Consider the following 15,156-nt stretch of genomic DNA (forward strand, 5'->3'; position numbering starts at 1 on the left):
TTCTCAGGTAGACCTCAACCTTGACAATAATGTCCTATGATCAGTGGTCAAAGGAGATCCTCCTAGAGGGCAGAATTAGGGGCTACCAGCGGGCTGACCAGGATACTCACTTCTCTTCCATGGAACAGTCTTTGTTATTTCTGTTTTGCAGGATATAGTGACAATGGTGGTGGGATGAGATATATTTTTTCTCTCCTTTACCAAATGGTAGTTACTGTAGTTACTTGTTCTCTCTCTAGAGTTGATAATGGTTAATTTGATCATTTAGTCATAGATGCTGGCCCATCTAAACCTGACCAAGAAAAAATGCACATCTTGGATTTGGCAATGAATGTAGAAATCTGATGAGGTTTGGGCTGTCTTCACTTGGGGAAAAAAATGTATTTGGAGGCTGGTCAGCAAAAGGTATAAATAGTGAACATTTGTTGCTTTTTAATATCCCCTTCTCTCAGTTTTGTTTCCTCTTTTTTAGTTAACAGAGCTCTGATTCTATCTTAAGAAATGCCATTCCCCTTCTTCAGAGCCCAGTCTGTGGGCTCTGGGTGGGGCTCTGCTACTGGCTCCATGGATGGAGCATGTGACCCAAGCCTCTCCAGTCAGCACCCTGGATATTCCTCACATGGGAACTGCTTCAAGGTTGGCCACCTAGTCAAGCAATTTCCTCATAACTTTGGGAACTACATAAGTCCACTCTGTATTTGAAAGAGTGCTATTGGGGCAGAGCTGATTTTATGGTTAGATTGATCAGATAATACCTAATTCCTTGTTGTCAGCTGGTGTACTAGGGTTAGATGTTTCCCCACCACTGGCTTTGAGTCTGTCAGGCCTCTAGCTAAGGGAGTGGGCATGTAACCCAAGGCAGGCTAATTGGACTCTCTCTCTGGACTTTGGGTCTTGGGCAGAGTGCTGCAAGGGCAGGAAAAACAGATGCAGTCTATTTTCTCAAGCTGTGTTGCCTTTACAAGACTATTGAGCAGTGATTGCTACACAGACTGTGGCCCTACCCAGTCTGTCTTTCTCTAAGCCTGGTTCTCCAGCCTTCCTATCATTTTTATGGCCAGTATCTTTCTAATTCATCCCTTTGTTGTTGAACTCATCCAGAGTTGGTTTCTGTAATTTGCAGCCCCAAGACCATCAGGTAGGTAATGGACCCTTTCCTTTCCCAGGTTGCCTATTGTACTTTTGAAACTTCTCACTCCCTTCACATATACCCTTGATTTAAAGGGTGAGGAAGGACATAATAAGATTGGCTTGGGATGATCCTGCCTGCTGTCCTAGAGAGAGCATTTGAGAACTGCCTGCCTTTGTAAATGGTGCATTATTTGAGGGTAATTTTAGCTATTTGTGAGGGAGGACAGGGGCTTGTTTGTTCACAGCTTTGTCCCCAAAGTCTAGCCTAATGCCTGGAACAGCATCAGTGCATTCAGTATATATACACTAAGACTATTCTCCCTTGGTCTTGTCACATTAGCAAATTTGTTCATTCAATAAATATTTGTTTATTGCTCACATGGAAATATAATGGTGAGGAATACAGATATGACATTTACTTCCCAATGATACTGACTTTTAGTTGTAGCTGTGTGGCTCAGCTGTAGTAGATTGGTTGTTGAGAAACTGAGACTTAAAATGCAATAATATAGCAATAATATAGACTTATTCTCCTGAAGATCAGGAAGAATTATTACCTTGAGTGGGAGGAAACCCTGAAGAGTCAGGACAAAAGGCATTTCTAAGAGAGCAATATATCAATTATAGGCAATCCTTTTGTAACACAGCTCCTTCTATATCCATAGCCTGGGTTTGGATGGGGCTGAGATGAGACAAAAGGGATTCTAGAGGAAATGAAGGATTCTTTTGGTCTCCTCTGCTCTGATATTGGGGTCTATGATTTAGATCTCTATTACTGAGGAGGAAGATTTGGGTACAATAATGTTCTAAAACAAAAATTGGGAAATTTTACTTGGTAAGCATATTCTCTTTTCTAATTTTTAAATTTAAATGTTTATGTGCAAGTCTTAAATAGACAGGGGCGCCTGGGTGGCTCAGTCATTAAGCGTCTGCCTTCGGCTCAGGTCATGATCCCAGGGTCCTGGGACAGAGCCCCACATGGGGCTCCCTGCTCCGTGGGAAGCCTGCTTCTCCCTCTCCCACTCTCCCTGCTTGTGTTCCCTCTCTCGCTGTGTCTCTCTCTGTCAAATAAATAAATAAAATCTTAAAAAAAGTCTTAAATAGACAAAATATTTAATAAATATTGAATAAATAAAAATTAAATAATTAATAAATTATTTATTGAGGAATACAATAATTAAATAATATTAATTAGGTATTAAAAATATGTTAGAGAAGATAGCCCAGGGAATTCAGACTTTGCTAGACTATCTGGGCTTATAGTCACTGCGTTAGTCTTTTATTGTTGCATAACAAGTTCTCCAAAACTTAGCAGCTTAAAATGACACAAATGAATTAAGTCTGAGTTTTTGTAGGTCAGAAGAAGTCTGTGCATGGAGGGTTTGAGGCAGCTGAAGTTGAGGTATGACTAGGATTTAGAGGATAAGGGAGGGGGAGGAGGTGAGGAGGAAGTGGCAAATCCTGAGAGTGGAGAAGAAGTCTTGGAGACATTTTAAGGATTTCAGATCTTATTTTAAGAGCAATGGCAAACCGGGGTGCCTGGGTGGCTCAGTCGTTAAGCGTCTGCCTTCGGCTCAGGTCATGATCCCAGGGTCCTGGGATTGAGCCCTGCATTGGGCTCCCTGCTCGGCAGGAAGCCTGCTTCTTCCTCTCCCACTCCCGTTGCTTGTGTTCCCTCTTTTGCTGTCTCTCTCTCTCTCTCTCTCTCTCTGTCAAAATAAATAAATAAAACCTTTTTTTTAAACAGTAATTTAAACTTTATTCCAGCTATAATGCAGGTTATTCTGACTTTAAGGTAGCATCACATGACATACTTCTGAGTCCATTCCCGAGACATTCTGTTGTACTTATCTCTGTCTGTTTTATAGATCCGTGCAATCTCTGGCACAAGGGGGTCATCTGGGTTTGGATCACATAGCAGTGAACAAATGGATAAAAGAACTTTAGAAATAGTTAAAGCAGGAGACCACTGTGATCTTAGAATATCGAGACAAATGCTGCCATTACTGTTAATATTTGGATGATAATTCTTGTTGTAAATGCAACCTTAGGTGGTTTGAAGGGGTAGTCTGTAGGAAAATGAATTGTCAAAAAGAATACACCACCTTGATATGGGCTGTCATTAGGTCCCATAATTGTGGCTTGCCAATGAAACATATCATCCCCAACTGGACCTGCAGAACATTGTGCTGGAATCACGGGCCAAATCACTAAGCCCCTTATTAATCCGTTTCAGCGCCATAGTCTGTGCTTTTCGTCTGGCTCCTCACTCTCTCAGTGTGTGCTCAAAGGTCCGGCCAAAACTCTTGATTATCCAGGCGGCAGGGAAGGATTGTCTCTTCGTCTCACACCGGCTCGGCCAGACACAGGCGCTTCCTACGTCCAGGGCCGAGTTTATCTGTGCTACCCCCTTTTCCTTCTTTTCGGAACAGCACCTTCTTACTAAACAGATCGGAGATTGGACTGGGAGGGCGGGGGCAATAAATAAAACCTTAAAAAAAAAAAAAAAGAAGGTCTTTAAAAAAAAGAGCAATGGAAAACCATGTTAGTGTTTTAATCAGGAGAGGGTCATATTTGCTTTAGAGTGAAGAGTGAGGCAAAGTCTCCTCTTGAGCAATTGATTGAATGGTGGTGACTTTGAGAAAGGCAGGGAATGCAGGGGGAAGGAACAGGCTTTTTAAGAGGGGAACAGAAAAATAATAAACTCAGGCTTGACCACATTTTATTTGAAATGCTTGTAATTCATACAAGTGAAGATGTCCAGTGGACACTTGGGATACCGGCTAAAATTTAGAGAAAGAGACCTGGGTTGGAAATGTAGACATGGGAACACATGAGAGCCTTTTTAACCTTTTAATACATGAAAAGCAGAGTGTCATGCTTTGAGAATCTAAAAAGTCATGGAACCTCTTCCCAGAAAATTACTGTAAATATATGGCTGCTATCTATGTCTCAATATTGGGAAGTTGTGGTCATATTTTCATTGATATGACCCAAGAAGAAACATATCTGTATACTAATGGACTATAACATGAATGTATAAATGAATGAGGAAATGCAGAAAATGATAATCATCCCAAGATGTTTGTATCTGACCTGAACTTAGTAGAATTCAGTTATTGAAGGAAGAAAGGAAGGTATTTCTCTATGAAGGTTCTCCCTGGGGGGAAATTGAGTCACATGTTCACTCAGCCCATATTTATTGAGCACCTACTATGTCCCAGGTATTGTTCTAGATGCAGAAGGCATGAGACCAATTCTCTGTCCTCGTGGAGCTTCTCTTGAGATGAATGCAAAGTAAAAGAACAAATAATACAATTTCAAAGAGTAATAGGTAATCTGTTGAAAATGAAGTGGGGTTAGGGGATGTGAATGGCTGTGGGAGTTCCATTTGGATGGAGGGTGCAGGAAGGACTCTCTGGAAGGGGCATTTGAGACCTGAATGAAGAGAAGTAGGCAACTATGATAAGGTGTGGGATAGAGCTTTGGAGGTAGATGAAGTAGGGAGAGAACACACTGCTGTATATAAGGAAGGGCAAGCAGGCCATACGGTGGGGGAGGGGGGAGTAAAGCAGAGTGAGAAGTGGGGAGAGTGACAGGTGAGGGGCCTAAGGGGGTTCAGGAACATGGGAGTTCTAAGCACAAGAAAGTTAAAGTACTTTCTGGCGCTCTGTGAGTAATAGAGCATTCCTTTATTGTCATAAAGGCAGTCGCCTTATTCCAGAACTTCCTGTAACTTCTAGGTCCTCAAAAATAAACTGCCTACCTATTTGAGAGTGAACTCTCAGGTTTTCTGGCAGCTATTACCTTAGGTCAAAGGCAGGTACAACAGTCAGCTACTGGGCAGACCAGGGTGACTGACCCTGGCGCCCCCTGGGGGCCGTTCTCACGGGCCAGGGCAGGCAGGCACCTCTGATCAGTGCCGCGACGGCCCCCGCCCAGGTCCTCGCTTCCCTTGGTGCTCGCCCTTTCACCCTCGGCGTCGCCTTTATCTTAACCGCTTCCCGGGGAGTTCCTCAGTCCGCCTCTCCAGTCAAGCCCTCGCTGGTCCTGGCAGGATTTGAACTGAGCGTGTTTCCACCAGGGTTAATTAGCAGTTCGCACTTGGAGATTGCGATCCAAAACCCACCCTCTGGCCTTGCCCACCGGAAAGGGGGCGGGTGGGGAGTGCGAACCTTATCTCCCGGGCTCCGCCTCCAGGGGGCCGAGAGAGAGCTTCAGAGCCGCCGGCGCTCGGCACTGGCCGCTGCGGGCAGACGGGGCGACGGGGCGACGGGGCTCGGGGCGGAGGGCAGCAAACCCCACTTCAGCCCAGATTTTGCCCAGGTAGGGGCTGGTCCCTTCCTGGGACGTCCCCCGAAGCCCTGGTGCAACACGCTGCTGGCTGCGACAGCCACCCTGACCCTAGACGCCGCGTCAGGTAAGGTGACAGCGGGGAATGACGCTGTCATTCTCCCCTCATCCTGCCAGAATGACAAACAGGGGGCTTAGGGCTGGCTGTCCCAGGGCAGCAGTTTGACATTTTGGTTGTCCTGAGGGTACAGTTTCTCCCCGCGGGGAAGCGCTTGGTGAACCGAGAGATCAACCCGGCACCCAGGCTGGAGGCTGGGATGTCAGGGTTTGTCCTACAAAGTTACTGAGTGTTAATGAATCATGAGAGGTTCGCTGCGTGCTGATTTCTGCCTCGGGGTCTTTGGCTCCGAGAATGCTTATTGTGCGGGGATGGATGTACGCCCCAGAGCCCATCGTCCCCTTGGAAGGGGCGGTGGCGTCCACACGTGGCGCGCCGGGAGCGTGGGCGAGCGCACAGGGCGGTGGACTGTGTGTGCGGCCCAGAAGTTTCTTTAAGGGTGCTGCACAGTACCGGAGCTTGGGGGAACTTTAAAAAACTTGGTGCTTCAGCAGAACCCCAGGCCAATTAAATCAGAATCTGTAGGAGTGGGACTGGGAGGCATCCACATTTAAAAACAGCTCTTCTTCGGGTGATTTCTATGCGGAATAGTTTGGGAACCAGGGAGTTAAAGCACTGTTTCTTAGAGTGTCATCTCTGGCCAGCAGTATAAGCATCACCTGGGAACTTTTGGGGGCAATCTAGGGCCCAGGCTCAAACTCTGGGAGTAAGGCTTAGTTATCTGTGCTTTCACGAGCCCTCCAGGTGATGCTAGCGTTTACTCACTTTTGAGAACCATTGGGTTGGATCTCAGTTAAGGTCAGGGCAAGCACCTGCAAATGCCCCTCCACAGGGGGAGGAGGAAAAGGAACACTTCAGAAAATCCTAGGTATGCATCAGTAGGGTTTTACCCATATCAAAAAAATACCCACTGGGAACTTTGGAGGATCCCGTAAAGGGTAGAGACTTAGTTATCATCTTGAGCAATTTTTACATAGTAGAATCTGCATACTTTAGGAGAGAATAGGAATTTTATTTTTTTAGAGTTGAAATGAAGCCAAAGAAAAAATGTACATAGGAGTCTTCTAGCTGTAATAACATGAATCTTTGGCTCCCAATGAGTTGATTCCAGATCATCCCTGTCACCAGTGTACTTTAGAGGACTTTTTTTTTTTTTTTAAAGCAGTTGGAGCTTGAAGGGATTCATGCCAATTCTCCAGAGTGAAAGGGAATTCAGCATTGCAGGTCTCTGGATTATCTGAAGTGGCTCCTTTTTTTTTTTTTTTCTTTTAATAGAGATCTGAGATTTCAAAATTTTGGCTCAAAAAAATTCCAGCTGTTTCTAAGTCATGAGTACAGAAATAGAATTACTTTGCAAATAGGCTTAAATGGATTAGAAAATCTGACGTTGAATAAAAAGCTAGAATAGGCATGACTCTAGTCCCAGCACATGTGTGCGTGAACACAGTGCTAACCATAGCAAGACTTTCTGTACAGGGAATATTTATTTTCCAAACTGGTATTTTCTGTGCCAGTTTGTGATTGCGATATATAGACTTGCTGAGGGACAGGTACTAAGCTTGTGTTTAGAGAACTGGGGAAAATACAGGTAGTGGTAAGGAACAGGAGCCTTTGAGGCTTAAGACTCTGGTTCAAAATATGCTCTTCTGCTTTCCTGTGCTCTGGGAGGGTTGCATAACTTCTCTGAGCCTCACTTTCCCCATCTGTAGAATGGGGACTGTGGTAATACAGTGCATCCTTATAATTCTCACACTGTTGTCAGAGGTAAGTGAAATAATGCTTCTAAAGTGTTTAAAATAGTAAATTAAATATTCACTAGCTTGAAATACACACACACCACACTCGCACTAGGAATAAAAAACCCTAATCCCCAAACACCTTGAAATGAAAAATATGTTGATAACATGGCCAGATTTTGTATTTACATGCTAATCTAACTCTTAGAATTTACAGTTTTTGCTTTTTACCAGAATGTGAACATAGGAATATTTTCAACTTCTCTTCATAATTTTATTGCATGTTTTATATGGAACTTTCTAGAATTTTATTTTTTTACTTGATTAGCTTCAAATCATCTGGTCTTTATTCACTGTGATGAAGGATTTCATTCACTACCTGGTGGATTTTATAATCCGTTAACATTCACATTTAAATAGTCTTAAAATCTGGGTCTTCATACTATCAGTCCTTAGAAAATTCAGATGGTAGGAGAGCATCTAAAAGTGGCATGCTGTGGCATCCAAGAGAGCCACTTGAGAAGAACCATCTGGTATTTCTTAGGTTCTTGAGAGTAAGCATAGAATGAAACCTTATCCAGCTACATGAAGGTTTGCTCAAGAGAATATAAGAGAAAGCAAAATGAGGACACAGAGCAAGGACAGGCCTAAACTGGCAAAAAGGGTAGGTGAGGTAATTTAAGAATTTTTTCTCTTTAACTGCAATAGTTTCAAAATGCTTCAAACCACATACACAAAAAGCAATTCTTTGCATGTTGTTTGATTGGAACTGATCTGGATGATCTTCTTAGGACCAAATAGTTCTGGTGAAAAAAATATGGTATCAATTTCAAAAAGGATGCCAAATTATTCTGTACTTTGAAATTAGTCTTGATTATCCTTTGATTTCAGTGATAAGTTGAATATTATATTTCTAGCTTAAAGCACCTTTTTATAACTCATCTTGCGTCTTTGAATTCAAGAGGTTATACCTGCCTATTACTAATCTTCTGTTACTTGCTGGAGACTGAATGTAATACAGGTTCCAGCATATAAGCATCTTAGTAACTCCTTCATTCAGACAACCTATCATTATTAGGATACTTTTGACATTACAAGTGAATGTTATTAAATTGAATATAATTAGAATTTAATGTGACTAGGGTTTTCTGTTTAACTCACTATGTATGAAATGAAGAGTAGCTGTGGGGATGAAAAGGAAAGATCAGAGGTACATCTCTTGATGGGAAAAATGAAGACATGTGGAAGCAAATTCAAACTCTCAGTAATCAAATCGTGTGTTCTGGATAATTTATCTGAAGAGCTAAGAGAGTCCGCGATGTTGCATTCACAGTGATAGGATGTGACAGCACTGTTGCAGTAAGTAGCCAATTAGGAATGATCAATACTGCAATGCTCCACAGTGATTTTATGATTCTCCACTTATACGCATAAGAACCGGAGCAGAGATAATCTTAGAGAAGCTGGCTTAATTGCACTTGATTTACATAACCTGGTTCACTTAGAAAGGTTTTGATGAGCGTTACCTGGCATTCATTTAGTTCGTTTTGAGGGCCCTATTTTGTTCCAAAGTGGATGGTTTTACTATTAAGGCCAATCTTGGAAGTCTTGTGAGTAAAACACATCAGTGGAAATGGATACATGTTTTTATTTTGTATTCATTGTCTTTGGATTATATTTCTTAGCATGCAATAATAATTCCTTAGCTAGATTCATTATCATTCTTGAGAGAAACAAAGTAGAAATGTTTATTTTTGGCATGTGGTCGAGTCTCAAGCAAAGAGGGTCAGCCATGGAAACCAAGTTCCCCAACTTTCTTCATCTTATGGTTGAGGACACTCTTCAGCCAGACTGCCTAGCCTTGTATCTGACTCTGCCACTTTTTAGTTATTTGAACTTGGACAAGTTGCATATGTGTTTTTGCTTGTTTCTTCATTAGTAAAATTGGGGAAACTACCTACCTCAGCAGGTTGTTATATGGAGTAAATGTGTTAACATATATAAGGTTCTTTTAACAGTGCCTGACTCATAGTAAGTGCTTAATAAGAATTTGCTCTTCATTTTACTTTGAACTTAATGGTTTAAGCTGAAGCTCTCTTTTCTGTTTTCACCTTTAAAAATTGAATGCTAAAAAAAAATAGCAATTTAGGTTATGTTCATTTGATGGTTTTTCTGTTTTAGATAGTGGGAGAATTTGTTTCAGAATGAGTGAAGTACTTCAAGTTTCTCAGAAAATAATACAACATTTTGAATACCATTTCTAAAAGTCCCCAGATGCTGCTGCTGTTGGCCAGAGACGACACTTTGAGAATCACTGCTTTAACCCACTGGTTCCCAAACTTGACTGAACATCAGTATCACCTGAGCACAGTTATTTATTTTTTTATCTATCTATCTATCTATTTATCTATCTGAGAGAAAGAAAGAGTGAGAGCGAGAGAATGGGAGGGCGAGGGGTAGAGGGAGAAGCAGACTCCCCGCTGAGCAAGGAGCAAGAAGCAAGATGTGGGACTTGATCCGAGGTCCCTAGGACCATGACCTGAGCTGAAGGCAGGCGCTTAACAACCGAGCCACTCAGGCACCCAGTACAGTTCTTTAGAATGTTGATACCCAAGCTGATTCAAAAAATAACCAGTTTGGTTAATTTATTGTGAAAAGGAGTAAAGTAATCATGTCCTTTATAAAGAGAGGCCCTGTAACATTACACATTTTTATCTGTGGGATTCCCATGTACTCATAGAATTTTTAGAGTGCTAATGGATATTATAACTGATCTAATATAAATGAGGAGACAGAGGCTTGGAGGCATCATTCTTGGCTAAAGGCTTATGTTAGTTGTAGCAATGGATAACAAATCAGGCTTCCTGTGTTCTACTCAGTACATTTTTCATTCAACCACCTTGCCTTCTGGAAAATCAGATAATGTGACAGAGGCACATAATCCAAGATAGATTACTATTGGAATGCTACAGATCTCCCAGTCCTGCTTAACTCAGTTTGCTTTCAGAGTTACCTATTCAAAAGATTTCCTTACTGAAGAACCACTGAAAACATTATGTCCACCATGCCAAGAAAATAAATTTATAGCTGTCAGTTGTGAAAGGGATATATTTTCCTACTAGGTTTGTCTTTTCTAAGGATTCACTTTAGTTTTTTCTCTTTGTTGTTTCTTTGGCATTTTGGTTTTTACGAATTAAAAAACTTAGAGATATCTTTGAAAATTTCAGGAAACGTTGACAGTTTTCTCAAGTCCAAGTTTAGTGACCTTCTGGGAATCCTGCCATTTGCTTGTGTTTGATTCAGTGTTTAGTTTTTGTTTTGGCTTGTGTTGTTTTGATCTAGGTCAATTTAGCCATGATTGCAATGTTATGCTATTTGTTAACTATTTGTTTTTACAGTTATTGGTATCAAGAAGAAAAAAAGACCAATAAAATTTTCTTTTAAAATTCAAAGGAAAAAAGTTCTAGTAAAGTTTGAGCTTTATAGAAATTTTGTTCTTCTGAAAATATCCTTTGGAAATTTAGTTTTAAATTGTTGCATTATCGGGACAGACACTCAGAACATAGATATTATATTTTCATGGTAACTTTCAAATCCAAAGGTCATTCAATGATTGAAACCACTTTTTGAAATAAATATTTTCAAAAATTCTAAACCTTGTTGTATATGTATTCTGCTACTTTATTAGGGAGAGAGTGTTTGATTCTACCTCATGGGGTGTGTCTAGGCTTGTGTTTCCAGTAGTACCCAGAATTAGGTAGAATATTAGAGATAAGACCAGAACATTCTTTGTAAGTGTTCAGCCATTCACCAAATAGTGATTAAGCGCCTACCATGCGCTTGGCTACCCTAGGGGGATTCAGAGAAGTTGCCAAGTTCAGTTTAGTAAGTCTATTAATAGCCAATTGGCAGTTTTCTTTCCCTTTTTTTTTTTAAATGGAAAACTTCCTTCAATTTCTTATGTGAAAATAACATTCTGTAAATATCTTTAAGTGAAAAAAGTATATAAGGCAAAAATAATTCTGATTTAAATTTAGAAAAACCAAGCAAAGACTGATGTGTCCTACTTAATTTCTTCAACCATTTTTGACTCTTCATTTGACATATGACCATGGATCAGTCTTTAGAAGAGGTTCAGTATGATTTGAAGGCAGATCTTAGCAAGAAGTAGAGAGTTTATCCCAGAGAGAGGCACTATGGAGAAGGTAAACACCCAAGGTCCTGAGAAGGCGGGCAACTCCACCACTTCCCTGGAGAAACTTCCTTTGCCTTGGGCAGTCTGCCCTTTCATCATTTTACAGCTCCTTTTATACTTCTCTTCCCATTCAGATCACTTGTGAGCTAGAACCTCTGGACTACGGTTTGAAATGAGAGAGAGCGAAATAAGCATGGTGGGGAGCAGGGTTGACATGCTAACTGTCTTCACTAGAAGGCTGTAAGCAGAGTTCTTACTTGGGTTCCTTTGGAATGAGGAGGGGGATGGGAATGAAAAGAGAAGGTGGGGTTCATACTCTTGCCAGGAAGTGGAGGTACGTGGAACCTAATTCAAACTCTGTGTGTATTTAGTGGCAGCCAGCCACTAAAGTGTGTAGTGTGACCAAGTAGGTACCTACTGTCTATGTGTCATTTCTGAACTATTTAAATAATAGTAACAATATTTAAATGTCCAATACTAAATAAATAGACGCTTTTGTTTCCAAGAAGATGCTGGACCAGGAAACGAGAAATCTGGATTCTCACCCTATAGTGAAAACTAGTAGCTTAGAAAAGCCTGCAGTAAGGGACAGCCAGGCAGGTGTGATTGTAAAGTCCTTTTTCATTTTGCTCTTTGTATGTTTTTCTTTTCCTTGGTTGCAAGCACTGTTTGAGGCCATCATGGGCCATGTAAAGAATTGCAGCTTAGAACACATATATAGAGTTCAGGTCAACGTGGGGTAGAATCCTTTAGGAAATTAGTCTACTGAGAAATGTAGGACCCATTTCTCAAATTCCTATTAACATCCTTTTTGAATGTTCACTGGAAATGGACAGTAGTGAATGAGGAATAATGAAATTACAGATTTTTTTACTTCAAGAAAATTGTAAATATCTTTTCATGATGGCTAAACAAAAGTTTCTTTGGTCTCCATGTGGGAATTGCATAAAAAATGTTCATTGGCCTTTTCAACACTTGAAAAAATTTTCTGATTCTGAATTATGGGTTTTGTAGGGGAAATCAGGTTTATATGAGTAATCAAATTATATTTTTGAGCTCTGAATTACATGTTTCTCAAAATGTTAACAGTTGTCTTTGGTTTGTAGAATGATAGATATTTTCTTTCTGTTTTTCTTTGTTTTGTCTATTTTTTAATATACATGTTTTACTTTCATAATGTAAAAATGAATGCCTCATGCTATGTAGATGGAAACATTTGAAACTGTAATTTTGAATTCCCATACAAATGAGAGATAATGATGTTACAGTGTGATTAATTTATGTTTTTGTAATTCATAAAGTAACATATTGTGCCAGATGTGCTTTTAAATACCAGACACTAATTACAGATAGTAAAATATGGCTAAAATGACACACAGTATTTTTGTAAAAGCAGAAAATCAGTTTATTACTCCTTGTGAATGCCAAAGAATATTCTGTACTCTAAGACCTTGATGATAGCTAAGATCATGGGTGTTGCGTTGTCGTGGTCCTGACACTTAGCACCTGTGTGATTTTGTGCCTAGTATTTAACTTTTTATTTTATTTTATTTTTTTAAGATTTTATTTATGTGACAGAGACACAGCAAGAGAGGGAACACAAGCAGGGGGAGTGGGAGAGGGAGAAGCAGGCTCCCCGCTGAGCAGGGAGCCCAATGTGGGGCTTGATCCCAGAGCCCTGGGATCATGACCTGAGCCGAAGGCAGACACCCAATGACTGAGACACCCAGGCGCCCAGTATTTAACTTTTTAAAGCTTAATTTGTCCCTCTGTCAAGTGAGGATCATCGGACCTACTTCCTCTTGTGGTCAGGAAGGTTAAGTGGAATAACACAAACCCCTCAGCATCGTGCCTGGCGGATAAAAAGTACTCCAATTAGCTCAAATTTGTTATTAAGTATAATATTCTCCTTACTTCTAAGCTTTTTCACACTTGAGACTTGGATATCTATCTTTTGGAAAACCCATTACTACTTTATTTTTTGGATTTATTTTATTTAGAGGGAGAGAGCACATGCGTGTGAGCCAGGGGTAGGGACAAAAGGAGAAGGAGAGAGCGTCTTAAGCAGACTCTGTGCTGAGCCTGGAGCCCCACATGAGGCTTGATCCCACACCCTGAGATCATGTCCTGAGCTAAAATGAAGAGTCAGACGCTTACCCGACTGAGCTAACCAGGCGCCCCACCTTACCACTTTAGAGGACAATACCCTCTGTACAGTCTGGTCATGAAGAGGCACATCCAGATTTTCACCATTGTTCACATTGGGCCAAGGGAGAGGAAAGTATGGATGCAGGGGATGGTGTCTCCTGAAGCTGGCAGTAACATTGGCCTTTGGGAGCAACGCCTTGTGACTATAACTGTTGATCTGGAGTCTGCAAGATGGTCCTCCTTTGCCATATGGCACAGTCCCAGAAGGTCACTGTGATGGTTGGGTGGGATTGAGGGTATCTTCAAGTCTTGTTTGCAGCTATAGGTAGTTTGTCATGAGCTCCTGGATTTAGCAATTGCAGAGGTCTCTTTGGTCAGAGCCCTAGATAGCCCATTAGCACATCTTTGTGAAAATTAGAACATATCCATGTCAATGGGCAGATGCAGCCCTGTTTCTGTATTGATTTACTCCGTCAGCTAGGTTTCCCTGTGCTGTTGCAGCCCACGCTTTGGTGCATTTGTATAAGATATGCATTAATCCATCCATTCCACAAATATTTTTTTAGTTCTTTCTATAGTTTAAGCTAGATCCTGGCCATGCAGCGATAAATAAGATATGATCCCTATCCTCAATAATCTCTTAGCAAATTTCTCCAGATGTCAGGGTTAGTTGCATTACCATGAAGCTCCTAAACCTATTTTACTGCTACTTATAGTAGGTGCTTTAAGGAGGTTGTGTTTGTAATCATGTTAATTGCTCCCACATCTACTAGTCTGAAGGTTTATTATTAGCGTCTGTGGTTGGACCTATGGTCTCAAAACTGTGGTGAGTTCCACATACATAATGTACATAAGTAAGTCTCTACAGAGTATTCGGACTTAGTACATAGTCTATTAAATAAAAAACTAAACCAAACAAAAAACCATGATGTGTTGAATTCAATTGACTGAGGCTTGACAGAGGGAAATTATGGAGGCACTGGGAAATCAATCAATTATTTTTAGACTACACATGTCAGAACCCTGGGAAAAAATGTGAGTATTTTTGATCTCTGATTCATTATAAGTTAATTAAATGAATGGCCAATTACTGATATAGGATATTTAGAGCCATTTGTGCATCTGTGTTTCCTTAACTATGCCTCTAAATATTTTTAATGTTTAGCTGGGTAGTGTGATTTCACATTGGACAACTTTTGGCCAGACTTACTACATTATTAAATGCTAAGCTTGAGTAATGCAATGAGTTTGTGCATTTTAAATGTTTCTACATCATCTTGGACATGGCTGCCAAGTTGAATTTGAAATTTCCCTTCTAGTAACCTGCCATCTTTTTGAACTTTGAGTCTAAAGCAGCATAAGACTAGAGAAGCAAAGAAAATCTCACATTTTCAAACTTAATTTGAATACTAACGACTTAAATTTAAAAATAAATGTGTGTACGCTTTCTGCTTTATCCCCTCTTCCAGTTTATCCTCAAAGATGAGCATAAAGTGAGCTGCAGAAGAAATTTTTTTTACTATTCCTTTCTTTCA

General features: G+C 40.7%; 1 pseudogene; it reads right to left on the reverse strand.

The window, feature by feature from the left end:
• Positions 1-2,900: 2,900 nt before the first annotated feature.
• On the reverse strand, positions 2,901-3,589 carry LOC114204526 (ubiquitin-conjugating enzyme E2 D3 pseudogene; annotated as a pseudogene).
• Positions 3,590-15,156: the final 11,567 nt, after the last annotated feature.

Source organism: Eumetopias jubatus, unplaced genomic scaffold (genome assembly GCF_037043125.1).
Source record: "Eumetopias jubatus isolate StellerSeaLion01/CBP00866 unplaced genomic scaffold, mEumJub1_p1.0 scaffold_6, whole genome shotgun sequence".
NCBI classification, from domain to species: domain Eukaryota; kingdom Metazoa; phylum Chordata; class Mammalia; order Carnivora; family Otariidae; genus Eumetopias; species Eumetopias jubatus.